Source organism: Cryptomeria japonica, chromosome 9 (genome assembly GCF_030272615.1).
Source record: "Cryptomeria japonica chromosome 9, Sugi_1.0, whole genome shotgun sequence".
NCBI classification, from domain to species: domain Eukaryota; kingdom Viridiplantae; phylum Streptophyta; class Pinopsida; order Cupressales; family Cupressaceae; genus Cryptomeria; species Cryptomeria japonica.
The window spans coordinates 585,805,492-585,824,029 of NC_081413.1; the positions used below are offsets into that span (position 1 = coordinate 585,805,492).

Genomic DNA, 18,538 nt, shown 5'->3' on the forward strand with positions numbered 1-18,538 from the left:
ATCAGTAGACAACATTGTTGAAGTAGGAGGATTATCCCTCAAAGACCCATTCATGAGTGATTTTAAATTGATATACATATAAGTATTGATTTCAACTATATCTTGAGATTTGTGGAAGGGCATAGTCCTTGACTAGTCACTACATTCTTGTATGTCTATGTTTATTAATTGTACAACCACACTTATATTTTTATGATTTTATACTCTAGAGTAGTCACAAGAACACTCCACTAGAATTTATAAACATTAGTTGTCAAATATATGTTTCTCAAGAAACCAAATAATCTAATACATAATGATCCAAGTTTATTAATAAAATTATTCAAATGAAATATTTATTCCATTGGTTTATCAAGTATTCATGTATCTAAAGGACTACATGTACTTAACTAGCCTTTGTACATTTGGGCAATGATGATGCATTCATAGGTTCTAATTTTAAAATTGGGTTTCTTTCAAAGAAATTTGTTGGTTTTAACTCAAAGCCTCCTGACAGAGTTGGTATCACTGGAAAATCTTCTTGATATGGAATATGGTGGAAACCCATGGTATACCATAATACTATGTCCTTGTTTTCAATATCTCGATTCCTATAAAATAACAATTACATCAATCATTAATCTCATGTGTTAAAAACTTCAAACTAAAAAAACAATAAAAGTATTGAATTAAATTCTTTCTATACTAATAGATTGATATTTGTATGCTCCCAAATAACAAACTTAATAATTTATCCTAAAGTTTCTTTAATTTGATTCTTTAAGAATGAAATATTATAAGCGTGTCACTATTATTAATTCATTACTCACTTGCTAGTCCACACAGCTAATGTGTCATCTCCATGACTTTGATCCGCATAAACTCCACCAACCCATTGCTCAATGTGATTATATTGACTAACCCACACCTATAGATAGTAGTTAGAGATCAAATATGATCGCCCATTCAAACAAATAGATGTAAATACAAAATTTGTTTTATAATAAAAAATAATGTTATCATAAATTAAATATAAATATTGTATAAAAATACTCATAAAAATGGATGAATGTTCTCTTGACATAATCTAGTTTACCTGGTTATTGGTAAAAGATGCTCGAATTTGTGGATAGTCATCTAGTGATAAAAGACTTGTTGCACTTGATCCAGGAACCAATCTATAGGAAATTTCTTGACCGACTTTACTTTTTTGTGTTGGGATTGATAATTAGAAGGTCTCCAGGTTTATTCAAATCAAATTGGATTTTAGCATCATTTTCTGTCTTCGCAACCATCTTTTCAATTGTCCAATAACTTTTTCTTGGAGATTGGCCATCTGTAACATCCTTCCTCTTTAACATAGCTTTCACAAATGAATTCTCTAGGCCATCCACATCCATATCTAAATAGAACGTTAGAAAATGGTCATGAAATATGCCAATTGTATTCTCTGCTAGTAAATTTCCATGGATGTCTTCATTTGCTTTTTGAATTTGGTCAAGGTGTGTGTAGCTTGTGGCCTTATACTCAAGGATTCCTGAGAGTCCCACCTATATTTTATTTTCATGTTAAAGTTCAACATGGAAAAAATGTATATGCATTATTATTTAAGATGAGGCAAGGACATAGTTCTATTGCATTTGTAATATATGAAAAATAAAACTATCTCACTTGAACATCATAATAAAAAATCATCACAAAAGACTACATAATTTGGTTACCCAAATAATAATATTAATTTTCATATAATTGCATACCCACATGAAAGATAAGTTATTCCTAAAATAATAATGATGGAGTAGTTCCCGTGACTTACATTGCCATGAATAGCTCCATTTTTCTTGAATTCCCAGTCAAGAATGTAATCATAGTTTCCCACTGTGGCAACCATTCTCACCACTAATGTTACTTCTGGTCTTACTTCAATCACCTATAGATTGACCAAGCATATTAGTATTTATGATATAATAAAAATGATAAGAGTATTATAGACATTTGGATTGGAAATTTATTGAAAGAAATGAGAGCACTATATACTATCATGTTGGAAGTTTATTAAAACAAATGGGAGCACATGAACATAAGAAATCAAATGATTTTATTTACATAAGGATCATTTAGTGGTTAGTACCTACATTAAAATTGTGATTTTTATTGTCAATATAAACATGTCAAAACAAAAGCATTATGAACAAGATTTTAAGGAACATGTATTTATAAAAAAATATCTTATTCACAAACAAAAATAATCTTGATTTCATATAAAACTTTAAAAAAAATTATATCAAATTTATAAAATTAATTTTAATTTTAATTGATTTATTATATATTAGTTAATTGAAAGTAAGAACATGACAAAATACTAATAACAATGAGACTATGGATGACATGGCTGCTGAGAACCCCAGGGGGTGTCCCTACTCTTCAGCAAGTGGAAAAGTTGAGCACGGATGTGTTGGACATTACGCAGAGGATTGAGAACCTCGACCCTATGCTTGAATTGCAGACTATTAAGGATGATGTCAACCGGCTCAAGAACAATCTATGGAGGCTTGGGAAGCCCAAATGGCGGGTCTTAACAAATTCCATGTGCAGGTGTTACATATCTCGGCGCTCACCCTCTCTCTATTGAGGGATCGTTCTGCGGACACGGAGGAGGACAACCAGGATGTTAGGGACCTTTACAAGTTCCTATCCAATTAATGGAACAATGCCATGGATGTCACTAGGGTGCGCAAGGCACCCCTGTAGTTTGTTTTTGTTTTATGCTGTTGTTTCTGATTTCTAAAGACTTGGTTCCTTTTTGTTGATAGTTGTTGTTAATTGTTGTTATAGTGTTGTTTCTGCACTATGATTTTTAATAGTTATGCTATGTAAAGGGTCAGTGCCCTTGTTCTCGCTGCTTTATTAATAAAAAACAACTAACAAACTAAAATACTAAAATAATTTATTAAATATTAAAGTTAAAGCTTATGTGATGTAAGATATAAGTATACTTCATAAGAAAAATATTGACTATCAAACCTCGACTATTTTTTATTCTAATTTTTGTCATAGAAAGGTGATAGTCTTCAATATCATGTGAACATCCTCCCATCACTTTGTTGGTGGAGACAAAGTAATATATTAAAGATCTAACTGAGGGATCTATTAAAAATATATATCGAAAAGAAAAAATATTATATACTTAAACATTAATATTTTGACATAAATTATATTATTAAAAAAATGTAAGTTTAAATGTTACTTAGTTTTATTAAATTTAATTATAAAGTAAAATATTCGATGTCATAACTATTTTTTATTATTTTTATATGATAACCTTAAAAATTAAATTGATTTAATATTGTTGACTTATTCTTATGACTTGTAATAAATTATATTCCATCAAGTACGTGTCTTTTCATTTTTTCCATATTTAATTTACATTATGAAATCATGCTAATCACTTTCATGATTATAAAACATTAAAAGTAAAAGTAAAATTGATTATCTTTAATTAATTTATTATTAATAAATTATTTTAATAATATTTGATACAAGTAAATTATTCTAATAATATGTGTAATTTTTTTAATTCTTTTTAAATTACCTTATCTAAAGTTTTAATTATTTTTTCAATATTTTAATTTTTAAGTCAAGCAATAATTTTTAATATTTTTTGTTTTAAACAACATTTTGAAATTTAATAATAATTTTTAGCTATTCTTTATTTGCATATTTATGTCATTTCTTGTTTAGTTTTAAGTTCATTTTGATAAAAAAATTGTTGTAGTCATTCTTGTATCCTTCACCTATCTCCATCTATACACGTAATCACACATTTGATCATATCGTATCTATTTCTATACATATTTCCATACATTTTTACAGTTGACGCAATTGTTCCCCACCGTAATCTTAGTGCTCTCTTTCTCATGCTCCAAGTTAATCTTGTAGACACAAAATCAATCCCACATCCACATAAATAACTTATGATTTTTAAAATAAAAATCAAATTTTGTCTACAATGCCCATTTTATTCTTAATATAAACCCACTTGGTACGCATTTTGTGTGTTTATTTCTATATTGTGGTATTTAAAGATGTTCATTTGCACATTAAAACATATCCTAGAGTTATTTGGGCATAACCTAGAGTCATTTGATTTCCTAAATCATTCAAGGAAAATCTATTAGAGGAACCCTTTACTTATTGCAATAAAGGAACAACATTTACTTTATAATCATCAGGTTTGACATTTGAACATTTCCTTGTTGCAAACCAATCTTTAGCACAACCATAAACTTAGTCTCTCCATGGGGTTGACCTAGAAGAACTTGTCAAGCTAGCAGTCTAGTATCTTCTTTTTTATTTTTTTAAAAACTGGTAGTCGTTGACTACTAGCAAGAAGAAACCAATAGACTAGAGAGTAGAAGTGTGCAATCAACAAGGTTAGGTTTGTGGTCCACAAGACAAATCCACACCTACAAAGGAAAATTTGGCTTGAGAATAGCAACAAATATTGCATAGAATTTGAGGCAAAAGGCATGTCCAAATCATCTATATTTTTGTGCCAAAGAAGAATATCTTAATGCCACATTAGAGTCACTCACTCATGTTGGTACTAAAGCTAAAACTCCTATCTATGACATTTACTCTCCTAAAATAGCATTAATTGTTCAATTATCACTTTGCAACAAAATAATTAATCTAGATTAATTTATACTAAGTTGTATACATAATTTCACTTGATTAGTTTGGATTAAGCTTTAGGAAATGTTGTTTTCCTTCACATTTTTGGTGAACCCATGTTATCTTACACCACCTTAGGGTTTTTTTTAAGAGATTACACTTTCACTATTTTAAGGTTTCAAATATTTAATTTTTTTATTACAACATCATAGTTTAGATTTTGCTAGGCTTTGTATGACTTTCAATATTTTTCTAGAGAAAATACATTTTCTTTTAATGGAACTAGTCTTCATTGGTTGCTATCTATTTTAGCCACCTTACCCACCCTTGGCAATCCCATTATTGTGTCATTTTCAAAATTCATATATTATATACATATATTTTTAATTTTTAAATATTGAAAATAAATTATTGAGCTTTAGCTTCCCTTTTTTGTCTATGTCATGAGCTACTCATGATCCTAATCTTTCATTGAGAAACTTAATGCTCATCTAAACTCTACCACTACTACCCAATCACATGAAGCTAAAATCTATTCTAATGCTTTTATTGAATATAATTTGGATGATTATCAAGATTATAATCTTGATACCCAAGTTGTACAACAAGAATTTACAAATAAGCTTGCTAGTTTGGCTAATTCTAAAAATCCTACACAATTAGGTGATATGTTTTATAACATGTTCATAAATAAGCCACATGGGTTAGAGTTCTTGCAAGCTATTCGTAATAATGTTTCTAAATCTAATTATTCAATTGGAGCATTTAACACCTCCCCCTCTTCTATCATTATTCCTTTTACTAAAAAAATTCCAACCAATGCTAATGTACCATCACACAATGTTTATCTTTTCACCACCTTTACTCCTCCTTGTGGTCTACCTCCTAACTTTGTCCCTTTTGAAATACTCATAATCCTCTTATACTACACCTACATTCCTATTTCGTCTATCACTATTCCACCTACTATATCCATCACTCCTCTTTCTTATGTCATTTCAACTTCCTCCATACACCTCTCTAGCATGCCCACTCCTTGTTTTATACCCATATCTATTCTCATGCATACTATTCATTATAGTATGTCCTCTATACCTCGTTCCCAACCCATTACCTTTTGTACACGTCACACTTCTCACACTCATACCTACATCCATTATAGTGGCCCTTAACCTTCACTTGTTACCCTTCCTTTACTCTAGATGCATTGATTATAAGATAAATCAAATATAGAAGAAAATGGATGCAAGACCTAATGAGAAAGATAGTAATGAATTCAAACATGTTAGACATACACAATTGACTTATGAGATTGGTAATCATTTGCTACCTATAAGCTTCATGGTACCCTATTTCTCTATGCATGATGTGAGAGTAATCCTAATATGAATTTGAGAACATTAATTGCAACATGTGTGGACTTTTGATATATGAGGATAGGTTGTTGTCTAAGCTATTTCCAAAAACTTTTAAGGATTATGTTATAGAATGATCATTTTCATTGTCACATGTGTCTATCTATATATTTGTTTATTTGACAAAGGTTTTCTTCAAGCAATTTAAAGTTAATATAGACCTAAAAATTATCATTTTTAATCTATTTTGGTGTGTCAAGAGACCTAATAAATACACTAATATTGTATAATAAAACTCAAATCCTACCTCTCCTATACAATCTTAAATTACAAAAAAAACAAAAAAACTATTAATAATCCAATGACGAACAATATATACCTCAATAACTTTACATGTCCATTGATCTTCTACATTGTAACTTTCTTTCAAACATAATTTCTGCTTTACTAAGTTATCTAAAAAACATCTTTTATCTTTGTCAAATAGTTCCAATAGAAGATAACACCTAACTCAATAGCTTTGCATACCATTGACCTTTTACATTATAACTTTCTTGCAGATATAATTTCTATTTACTAATCTTCTATCTAAGAACCTTCTATCTTTAAATTGATCTTCTATATATATATATATAGCGGAGGTTCAGACTTGGGAGCACTACAGCCTAATAAGGGCACGAAGCCTGCAAGCACACCAGTCCAGTGATAGTCATCACAAAGTAGTTTCAGCCATCCGATAAGGGGGCACAAGCCTATAGACTGAAACCTCTTTGACTAAGAGAAGGATTGAGAGATATCCATTCCACCAAATTTCTAAATATTTTAAAATTTCACAATAATAAAAAATTAGCTCATAAACATCTTACTTCAAAGATTGAGAAAAAATTGGCGACTCTGTTTAAGGCAAGCATGTAAGACATTACTAATAAAAATGAACAGAATTGTTAATAGGAAACTTACCAATAGGTTTGGAATCCCTGTTTCTGTATGCCTCCATGAAATATCCCCAGCATATCTTTCAAAAATACAGAAAACATTCTCATTCACAACAGGTTTTCCATCAGCTCCTGCGTAGACTACATCCATGTAATGTGCATTTCTTGGGCAATCATGCAGCGGTTGCAAAGAAACTGAGCTTTGCCCCAGACCAAATTCCCCAGCATCAAAAAACGTTTTGTAATACCATTCCTCAGATGGATCCATGTAAGGAACAAACAGCTCTGAAATAAAAGCCCTGTACATGACACTCCTGAATCTTCCCTTTTCTGGGTCATAAACATCTGCTGTAGAAATAACCGGTCCTGCTTTCACATCAAACCCAACATGGAATTTCCAATTGGCCCACTCTACCATATGACCATGGACTTTGAAGCTCGGCCCCTCAGGCTGCTCTATTGAAATGGGGTTTGTTTTGGGCCCAAATGGAGGCTTCTGAGTTGATTCCCTGTAATCTGTTCCTTGGGCCTTTGGCACTGGGACTTTTATCCTATTTATATACCCAGTGATTTTCATCTGATCTAAATCTACCACTACTGTAACACCTTCAATGGGTCTGGCATATATGTTAACAGTTGCATTGGTATAAAAACACAGAATATTGATGATTCTCTTGCCCTGCTTCTTTTGCCCAAACCATCCAACAGAAAAAGTATTACAAACAACTGATTTCATGTCAAGGCCTCTGTTTTTAATGGATTCTATGAATGGAGGATACTCCATGGGCAACTCATAGGCTTTAACTTGCTCCTCTATTGTGAATATGGGATACCCGAATCTATGATAGACTTCATCATACACAACTTCTTTTGATGTGATATCTACAAGAATCTGGTGGGTTTCTCCTGGGATTCTTGCAATTACAGTAGCTTTTCTAGGAGGTAGGGAAGATGACCCATGTTTCCATTCATACACAGCCTCCTTCTCTGGTGCTTCCAGTGCCATATATTGGAAGCTTATGTTCTTGTGGAGGCCTAGCTTAGACTCGAGGACTAGTTTACGAACATGGATGATTTCAGAGGCTGTGAGAGGATCCAGAGGATGTTTTTTAGCAGTAGCAGAGTGAGTAGTGAATGCAAGAACCAGTAGACTGAGTAGCAAAATACCTGATCTCATCTCTGCTCTACTCTCTCTGTAATAGAATTTTGTTTCTCGGCCAAGCAGTTTAGTCACTGATCAGAGAATGATGTATAGGACTTGGCTGGAGAACCGTCTATGATGATTTGGCCTGCAAGAAAAATTCTCTCAGTTGAAAGCTTCCAAGAGTTGAATATTTTGCTGATCAATATTCAATAATTTTTTAAACAATGAATTATTTTTTATTAATAATAAATAAATCTACCATTACAATATAACATGTTGCATAGGAAACAAGCAACATGCAACTGGCAAAGCAAAAGACCATAGAGTACCAGACCACAAATAGCCCACAGTAATTGACCAGATGATACATATATAGCAATGTTAAATAGTAGACCACAACACATTATATCAAGTGATTAAGATCACACAGATACATGACTACAACTGATGAGTTCCAACAATACCATTACTATTTAAGAATAAAAGAGAATCAGTTAGTTCATCAATCCACATTTTTCTTGAGACCCAGGTTGGTAAGGGTAATTGAATGGAGGTCTAAAATTATTTTGGAGCATTAAACGTAGAAGAGTTGATAGACTAGGTATGTGAGCTAGAATAATACTTTGACTTGGAGGATGTCCATGACCCACAGAGGGTAAAGTAGGTACCAAAAATCTCAAGGGCCATGCTTCTCTTTGGATGAGAGAGTGAGAATGGGTTTCAAATAGAGAGATGGGATAATTTGGTGTGGTCTAAATGGTGATTAGATCGAAAGCAAAATTTGGTTATGGAGATGATAGAGTGGAGTTGTTGAAGAAACTTTACGACCTCAAATATAAGGATCTTAGGATGGACTACAATACGAGTTCTATAAGTTGATTATCAGATTTTTTACATGAAATGAATAGGGAGAAGGTAGCCAAGTATGTAAATAGGTTTAATATCCGAGATGAAATCAGTATGTTGAGGGTTACTAACATTGAAGAAGTCTACTGACATGTTTTAAATATTGAGGAATATATATCCAAATGACAACAAAATAACTTATATAAATAGGAGAGAAGTATGTAAATGAATTGAGGTTTAATATCCAAGAATTACTAAAGTTGAAGAGGCCAACCAATTTTCCTTGAAAGCTGACGAAAAGATATGAAAATGACAACAAAGTAATTCTAGAGTTATGAGAGTATCAATAGGAAGAGGACCAATGAGTAACCAAAAAAGGGAAGCAAGTCAATAAAGAAGAAAGAAGTACTAAATTGGATAATGAACCTAGCTAGGAAACAAGAGGAAAGGAAAATTCAATGAGAGGTAGCAACAATAGAGGATTCTTTGGATAATGTTTTTTCAATGTTGAGAAGGTGGTCATAGAACCTTTGTGTGTCAATGTCCTAACATGTGTTGGGATAAGTACATTCATGCCAAGGAGATATGGCTACTGGGTGAGAACTTGGTTCATGTGAAAAGTGACTTGAGTTGGGCAACTGCTAAGTGGTCCATAATCTTCCCACATGCTAGAAGGGGAAGGTAATCATTCTTAGTGGAATGGCAATTTGAAAGTGACAACAGTGTGAGAGTGGGACTTAAGAGAGCTGCTACAACTAAGCAAGATATTGAATGAATTCTTTTACAAAATAGGAAGTAGTGTTGAGATTGAGAAGTTTGGATGCAAGGAAACTAAAAAGGATTGTTAATTTATAAATGCTTGAATATTTGTAAGGCTTAAGCCAACACTTCACTTGTGTGAAGGTATGTATGAGTCTTGGAATACCTTGTACTCTTCTTGTAACAAAGATTTTGAATATGAAATAAAGATTTCTTCTGTTATTGTTGAGAGTTCAGATTTGCTACTTGTCCCAATAGTCCATTAAGGCCCTTGGAACTAGGACTACACTAGATGTTGACTTACATTTTTATGAATGACTCCATTCTTCTTGAATACTCAATAAAAATTGTAATCATATTTTCCCACAATGACAACCATTTATTTTAGGTCTTACTTCTATTGTCTATAAATCAATGAAGAATATTATTCCTTATATTATAAGGGAAACATTAGAAGTACACTAGAAATAGTTGAGTTGGGAGTTTGTTAAATAGATGGAGAGAATACAATCGAGTTAGAAGTTTATGAAAATAAATGAAGACAAATGATTCTAAGAAATGAAATGATTTAGTTTACATCATATAGTAGCTAGTAACTAAATTTAAATTGTATTTTTCATTGTCAATATAAATGTCAAAATAACAAATTATTTTGACATAAATTTGTAGAATTGATATTGATTAAAATACTAATAACATTTGATAATCTAAAAAGTTAAAATAATCTATTAAATGTTAAAACTAAAACTATGTAATATAAGATTTAAACATACTCAAGCTACAATTTTAAAATGATTTATATATATATATATATATATATATATATATATATATATATATATATATATATATATATATATATATATATATATATATTCATAAACACTATTTGACTAATAGTCAAATAACTCAAAAATCTAGAACAAGCAATGGTCACATTTATTTGTAGACTAGGTAATTTTAATAGTTAAATAATCAATATCATTTTTTATTTTAATTATTTAAAACTTTATAACCTAGGATGGTTGTAATTTTCCACATCATATTATATAAATCACATTTGACCTTAGACAATTGGAAGCCTAAGAAAAATTATTATTTTTATAATATAATCGATCTTTATCTCACACTTTGTTAATAAAAACAGCTGCATAATTAAAGGCAGTTGTCTTTCACATGTTAGTTTAGTTGAAAGTGTATTAAAACATTCTAATATAAGATTTAAACATACTCAAGCTACAATTTTAAAATGTTTTTTTTAAAATATAATTATTCATAAACACTATCTGATTAATAGTCAAATAACTCAAAAATCTAGAACAAGCAATGGTCACATTTATTTGTAGACTGGGTAATTTAATAGTTAAAGAATCAATATCATTTTTTATTTTAATTACTAAAAACTTTATAACCTAGGACGGTTGTAATTTTCCACATCATATTATATAAATCACATTTGATCTTAGACTATTGGAAGCCTAAGAAAAAATATTATTTTTATAATATAATCGATCTTTATCTCACACTTTGTCAATAAAAACAGCTGCATAATTAAAAGGTAGTTGTAATTCACATGTTAGTTTAGTTGAAAGTGTATTAAAACATTCTAATATACTAATCGATATGATTGTGAAAAGAAACTAAACATTTTTAAATATTTTTAATTTATTAAAAATATATATTCAAATATTATTATTTTTCAAAGTTAAAATTTGTAGTTCAAATATCACTTAATTTTTAATATAAAATAAAATATTATATGTCATATCTTTTTAATGATAATTTATAAATAATAATGTTTGTTTGATATTAATTTTTTATATTAAAAAGTAACAAAATTAGAGTTTGTTTGATATTTGTTAATTTATTCTTATGACTAGTAATAAATTACTTCCAATCTATCTAGAATTTCTTTTTAAAATTTTAAATTGACATTAAAACATCGAAAATTAAAATCATTAAAAAATATTTTTAATTTTCATATTAATAAATTATTTTAATTATATATGCAAGCACAAAAGATTATTGGAAAAATCAATCTTTCAAAATCTATCTACTTTCAATAACAATTTTGATATAAATGTCTTAAGATTGATATAATATCTTTTAGATAGATATGTTTAAGATATCTATGCTACTAGGATTGAGGACAACATGAATTTAATTTAGCGAATAGTCATGACTAAGAAATAACATCTTACTCCATGAGAAAACTATGATCCTTTAAGATGAACCTTGGTATTCCTAAGTGATTTTTGCCTCATTGCATGAAAATTTAATTTGCATTATGGTAATGTTTCAAGGTTTCTATGGGATAGGTATATTTTTGACACTTTTTTTATTGAATAAAGCAAAGGGAGAAAAAATACAATATGGATGGCAAACAACTGTCAAAAAAATTTAAAAACGCATGAGATTAAAAACAGCTCCACTGGAGCATATAGTCATACTAAAGATCCATAGAAGTTATCTTGGGCCAAGTAGGAATACATTAGACAAAAGCAGCTCCAATGGAGCATACAGTCATTACCAAATTTACATAGAAGAAATTCTAGGCCGAGTATAAGGAGAGATAGAAAGACAAGTAACTATTATAATCTGAAATTTAACATTTTCTGGAGCTATTTAGAGCAAAAAGCATCACTTTTATGTAGCTGCAACAATTGGAACTTAATCCTATCAAGCTGGTTGTTGATCTCCCATTGTTCTTTGGGCCCCTCTTGTAATTAAGACACAAGAAAATGATCTAAAATATGACCTCAAACTAAAACCTTTGAATGTCTCCTTCTTGATGAAACTTATGGTTAGAAAACATAGCCATGCATCTACTTTTCTAGTTGTTAAGTAAAATTACCTCATAGAGTCGGCCACAATATTCTCTTTAAGATTAAGTCCCAACATAGCTTCTTTCCAGCATAAAACATGACCAAAAATAGCTAGGATGTAATTAAAAACAACCTTCCTTTTTGGCTTAGCCCAAATACAATCCCCAAAAAAAATGTTTCAAATTCTCATTCTCATGATGACAAAAAGGGCAGATATATGGTTGAATCATCAAACGTTTCAAATTGTCTCCAACTAGAAATTTAAAAGGGTAAGTGCACAAAGTTGAGTCCCACTTAGGTGGAAGTGCGCGCATTAGAAAGTGTGCTACTAGGAATGGGGCCTCATTATGCTTTGGGGGCTCGAGGTGAAAAAATAACAGGGCCTTATTAACGGGTCCCAAACCATAACGGGGCCCCATTTAAAAATATAACAGGGACCTGTTATTTAAGTCAAAAACATAACAAGGCCTCATTTATAAAACGGGGACCCATTTATTAAAACATGACCCATTTATAAAACAGGGACTCATTTATTAAAACAGGGCCCCATTTCTTAAATTTTGAAAACAGAGTTCGCCATGTGCATCCGATTTTGGTTCGGGAAAGGTATGGAATGCTCAACCCTTAGCCTTGGACCTGCAAGTACAAGGTTATATCAATGACATGGTGGTATACTGAGTCCTGGCATATGTTTGATGCTCATTATCATAGAATTTTTCAACAAAATTAAAACCCATTTCAAATTACACTGTGTAGATTCTGAATATATAATTTTTTTAAAGATTTTATTTTATTTTTTCTATTTTTCAATTAATTTGTACTAAATCTAGTTCATTAACTTGAAATATCAATTTCTCTTGTTTATTTAATAACTTTTTTGTTTTTTACATTTTTTGAAAAATAAATTATTTGTCATCAATCTACATAGAATTATTTTCAATTTAAAAAAAATAAAAAATGATAAGTTTAGGCCAAATTAGGCTAGCCATACACGACGAGTTTTTAAAATGACAATTAGGGCCAATAAAAATTTAATAATATATATCTTTAGTGTGTTACAAATCATTTCTCAAGAGGATTTGAAAAAAAACTTTATTTGTGTCAAAAGGTGTTGGTTGTATACGTGCATAGTAAGGTCCTAAAATAGGCATTTTTAAAAAGTGGTTTTTAGAAATCCATTTTGAAAGTCAATTTCTATTATCTAGGTATTAAAATAAATAACATATTTGGAAACTAAACTCTAAGTGCTATATTTTGTATTACTTGCTTTTTTCAAGACTCAATCTCAAAGTGCTTCAAATTTTTAGGTCAAATGTGGCAAAATCTAAAAATCAAGGAAAAACATTTCCACTTTTTGGCCAAAAAGTGGACTCAACTTCTTGCACTGACCCAAAATGCAATTATTTTCAATCCAAGAGTTGAGCATTAGCCTCTACTTTAGAAAGCCAGATCTGAGCACTCAACTTTTTCCAAGTCTTTTCCTGAAATTTGCAGTTCCATTTTTTATTCAATCTAGGATTTAGTGGCAAGGAAGGCAAGAGCTTTAAGTAAAATTTATTTAAAGGAAAATGACTAAACTAGTGAGTAGCCAACCACCACCAATCCCTTGAGAAGTTACATTCCATCTAAGTACAAATTTTCATGGTAAGATCAATCAGAACTAGTGATTTAACAAAAATAAGAAACCCTTTAAACCTGTTATTTAAACCAAAGATACTTTTAATGATATGTCATGAAGCCCAATCAAGGTTATTAAAGTCCCACAAGTCCTTGAATTGACAAACACCTTTCTTAAAAAGGTAATAGGCATAACTTTGAAAGGAAACAATGAGAGGTTGTCCTTAGTACTAAATCAGCTTGTTCCACCAGATTGAAGAGTCACTAAAATTGAAGCCATGTTGCAATGAAAGATGTTTCCACTTCAAAAATTTGCAAACTTGCTGCTAGTCCTTCCAAATAGACTATAGAGGAAAGGAGGCTTTGATATGAAAGTAAAAATCCAATTCAATTTTGCCCATCCACTTGACTATTTGCCATTTATTTTTGGCAGATGCCAGTAACAATGGAGGAAAACTAGGAGGGGGGGTGGTGAATCATTTTTCACTGGATCTACAAACTTAACCACAAAACATATATCTAATAAAGTGCAGCAATAACAAAGATAAGAAAATTGATAACACAACACAGAACACCAATATTTTGACGTGGAAAACCCGATTAAGGGAAAAACCACGGTGGGAACCTACCCACAATAAGATGATACTTTGCAGTAGTATGTGAAAATTTTACAATGGAGAATGCCCATGTATTCAGGCACATTGCGTAGAGCTCACTTCTCAAAAGATAATGACCCGGAAGGCTACAACCCTCAGGGAAGTCTCACTGACTTGCAACAAAATTCGGACTACAATCTGGAATGAATGAATTGCAATAATAGCATCTCCAAATGCCTGATGACAGTTCTGGTTAAGTACAATTGTCTTCTCGGCAACACCAATCTCTCCTCAATCACAACACTGAAAGATGAATCCTTGTTCGCACATACACCACTCTTTGATAATGCAGACACAACCTCGATACCTAAATTATATGACAATATCACCTATTTATACAATTCATCAACCTTGACAACAAGGTCAGCTAAACCCTCAACTCACAATTACAAAATTACATTACACAATACAAATTTCAACCATTGGACCAATATAATGATATACATGACATAACATGCTCCTAAATCAAATTCCCAAACATGCAACACCATTGGAAATCATGCCAAGATCAACTGCAACACGCTACACCTCCAGGAGAACCGCATAACATGAAGAACATCATTGGTTCAACAAATTCACCAAAAACTCGTACAACGATCAATGTGGATTGCCAAAACAAATAGGACACAATTAGGAAACACCAACAAGAATGTTAGAATTATGAGAGATGGCTACACCAACACCACTTGTCAAATCTCCATCTATCAACGTTTAAACCTCAAGAACACACAAGAATTGTAGCAAAGAAAGGTAACCTGCGGAGCACCAAATCATGAACCATCTGCAATGAAAATACACAAGACCATCCCAAACAATATCCCAAAATATCAACACAAAATCTAATCACATCGGAATATACCAGAGGAAATACTAAGCTCTGCAAAGCACTGATCAAAAAACAAACTGCAAAACCGGATCATATGATATCATCAATTAAGCTTCCTGGATCACCAAGACCAATATAGAGGAATATCATGATACTAAAGATACTCCATACACCAAACCATAATCCCAATAAACCAATTTGCAATCACTAGAGCGGGAATATGTTGGCATCAATGACAACAACATATCCTAGCAGCAACAATGTCCAACAATCTCCCCCTTTGGCACTGATGGCAACATATGAATGTGAAAAACAATCAATGCAAAGAAATAAGAAAGAATCTCCAACAGACTCCCCCTAAGATCAAGTAGATAAAATAGTTTTTCACATGCTTCTCTCCCCCTTTGACAGCAATGCCAAAGATCTTAAAATAGAAAACCAAACTCACTCTCTTAAATAAACAAATCATGATTCTCTCCCCCTTAAACACATAACCAGACTACTCCACTAGAGGAGCAACACCAACTCATCAATTAGGATAAAAGGAATAAGATTGTGAAGTCCACCGGATTGATGCAACTCAATGCATCTAGTTCCCATCAAGAAGGGTGGATACCCCTAGCTTGTCTCTCAAGTAGACAAATTTATCTGCGGGAGAAGGCTTAGTGAAAATATCAGCAATATGTTCCTTTGTAGATACATAATCCAATTTCACTTCCTCATCACTGACTTTTTCTCTCAAGTAATGATATTTGATTGACACATGTTTAGTCTTTGAATGTTGCACCGAATTCTTTGACATATTTATAGCACTGGAATTATCATAGTATATGATAGTTGGCTCATCATAGATAACTTTGATATCCTTCAACATTTGCTTCATCCAAACCACCTGAGTGCAGCTACTAGTAACAACAATGTACTCAGCTTTAGTAGTAGATAAGGACATTGAATCTTGTTTCTTACTAGCCCATGAAACCAATTTATTACCTAAAAAGAATGCACCACCGGAGGTACTCTTTCAATCATCAACATCACCAACCCAATCAGCATCAGTATAAGCACATAACATGAAATCATCATTCTTCGGATACCACAAGCCATAATCCACAGTTCCCTTCAAGTATCTGAATATTCTCTTCACAACAGTGGCATCTCTCTTTCGGATCAAATTGATATCTAGAAGCCATGCACATAGCATGCATAATGTCTGGTCTAGTCTGAGTAAGATATAGAAATCTACCAACCATAGATCTGTACAAACTCTGATTAGCTTTCGGAGATTCATCATTTTTAGACAATTTGCCGCTAGTTACCATAGGAGTTCCAACTAGTTTGGAGTCATCTAACCCAAACTTTTTTAGCAACTCCTTCACATATCTAGTTTGTGATATAAATATACCTTTTCCAATCTATGAAATCTGTAAACCTAAGAAAAATTTCATTTCTCCAATCATAGACATCTCAAATTCTTTTTGCATATCACCGGCAAAATTTATGCTCAAGTCATCATCTCCACCAAATATAATGTCATCAACAAATACTTCAACAATCAAGATGTTATCATTCTCTATCTTAAAGTATGGATTATTGTCAGTAGCACCTTTATTAAATCCCAATTTTAATAAATACTTATCTAGTCTAGGATGCCAGGCTCTAGGGTCTTGTTTCAATCCATAAAGAGATTTCTTCACTTTGCATACCATGTCTCCATCATCTGATAATGAAAATCCATCAGGTTGCTCAATGTAGACTTCTTCCTCAAGATCACCATTCAAAAAGGCATATTTGACATCCATCTGATATACCTTGAAATCTTTATAGGCAGCATATGCAAGCAACATTCTAGCAACTTCAAGTCTGGCAATTGAAGCAAAAGTTTCCTCATAATCAACTCCTTCTTTCTATGAATATCCTTTGGATACCAATCTTTCTTTATTCCTGACAACTTCACCGACTTCATTTAATTTTTTCTTGAATACTATTAGTGTAATTATTTATTCATGTTGGATATAATTACACTTTACTTAAGTTTACTTAGGTACATGCACTACATTGTAGTTTGCATATGAGATACTTAGGGAGATGTGTTGCGTTGGGAGTGTGTATGTAGGAGAATTTCCACCTTTTATAGTGTGTTATTGTTATTACTTTATCATATCCACTTATTGTGGAGTGATAATTCCACCTTCGATGGGTGATCCACCTCATGTGGAATATTTTACTATTTCTCCTACCTACCCCTACCTACCCTTGCATCTCATTGAGCCACATGTCATCATTGTGTGCTCTCTTGTCTCTTAGCCTTGCCTTTATAAGCAGTCTCATCTACATTGTATGTAACAATTCTTGATGATCCAGTTGATCAGTATTTTTCTCTTGATTATTAAAATAAATTTTATTCTTATCAAATCTATTTGTCTCTCTTGTGATATTCAATGTGCTCTTGATCTTGGCTATTTTAAACAAATTCTCACAAATAACCATTTAGTACCAATAACATTCTTATCTTTAGGTCTAGGAACAAGCTCCCATGTGTTATTCTTTTCAATCTGATCTAATTCTTCTTCCATAGCTCTCATCCAATTTTCATCTTTACAAGCTTCGACAACATCTTTAGGTTCAACTTTAGAAATCAAACATACCTCTTCAACAACTAGCCCTCTTCTAGTTATCACACCTTTATTTTTATCTCCATTAATCTAATTTTCTGAATGATTCAATCTTACATACCTCGGAGTCTTATGATTGTTTTGATTTTTCAGGTTCCTGCACCTCTTCACTAGTAACAACATCTGGATTAATTGTCTTTACCGGATCATTTTGCTTTGATTTATCATTCTGAATAGGATTCAAAACAACATGTTGACCATCATCATATCCACAAGCTCTGATCTCTTTTCCAAGGTTCTCATCCACCTT

The 18,538-nt window shown here is 31.7% G+C and overlaps 1 pseudogene; it reads right to left on the reverse strand.

Annotated features, from left to right (window-relative positions):
• Nucleotides 1-385: 385 nt before the first annotated feature.
• On the reverse strand, nt 386-8,120 carry LOC131053108 (primary amine oxidase-like; annotated as a pseudogene).
• Between the last annotated feature and the right edge of the window lie 10,418 nt (nt 8,121-18,538).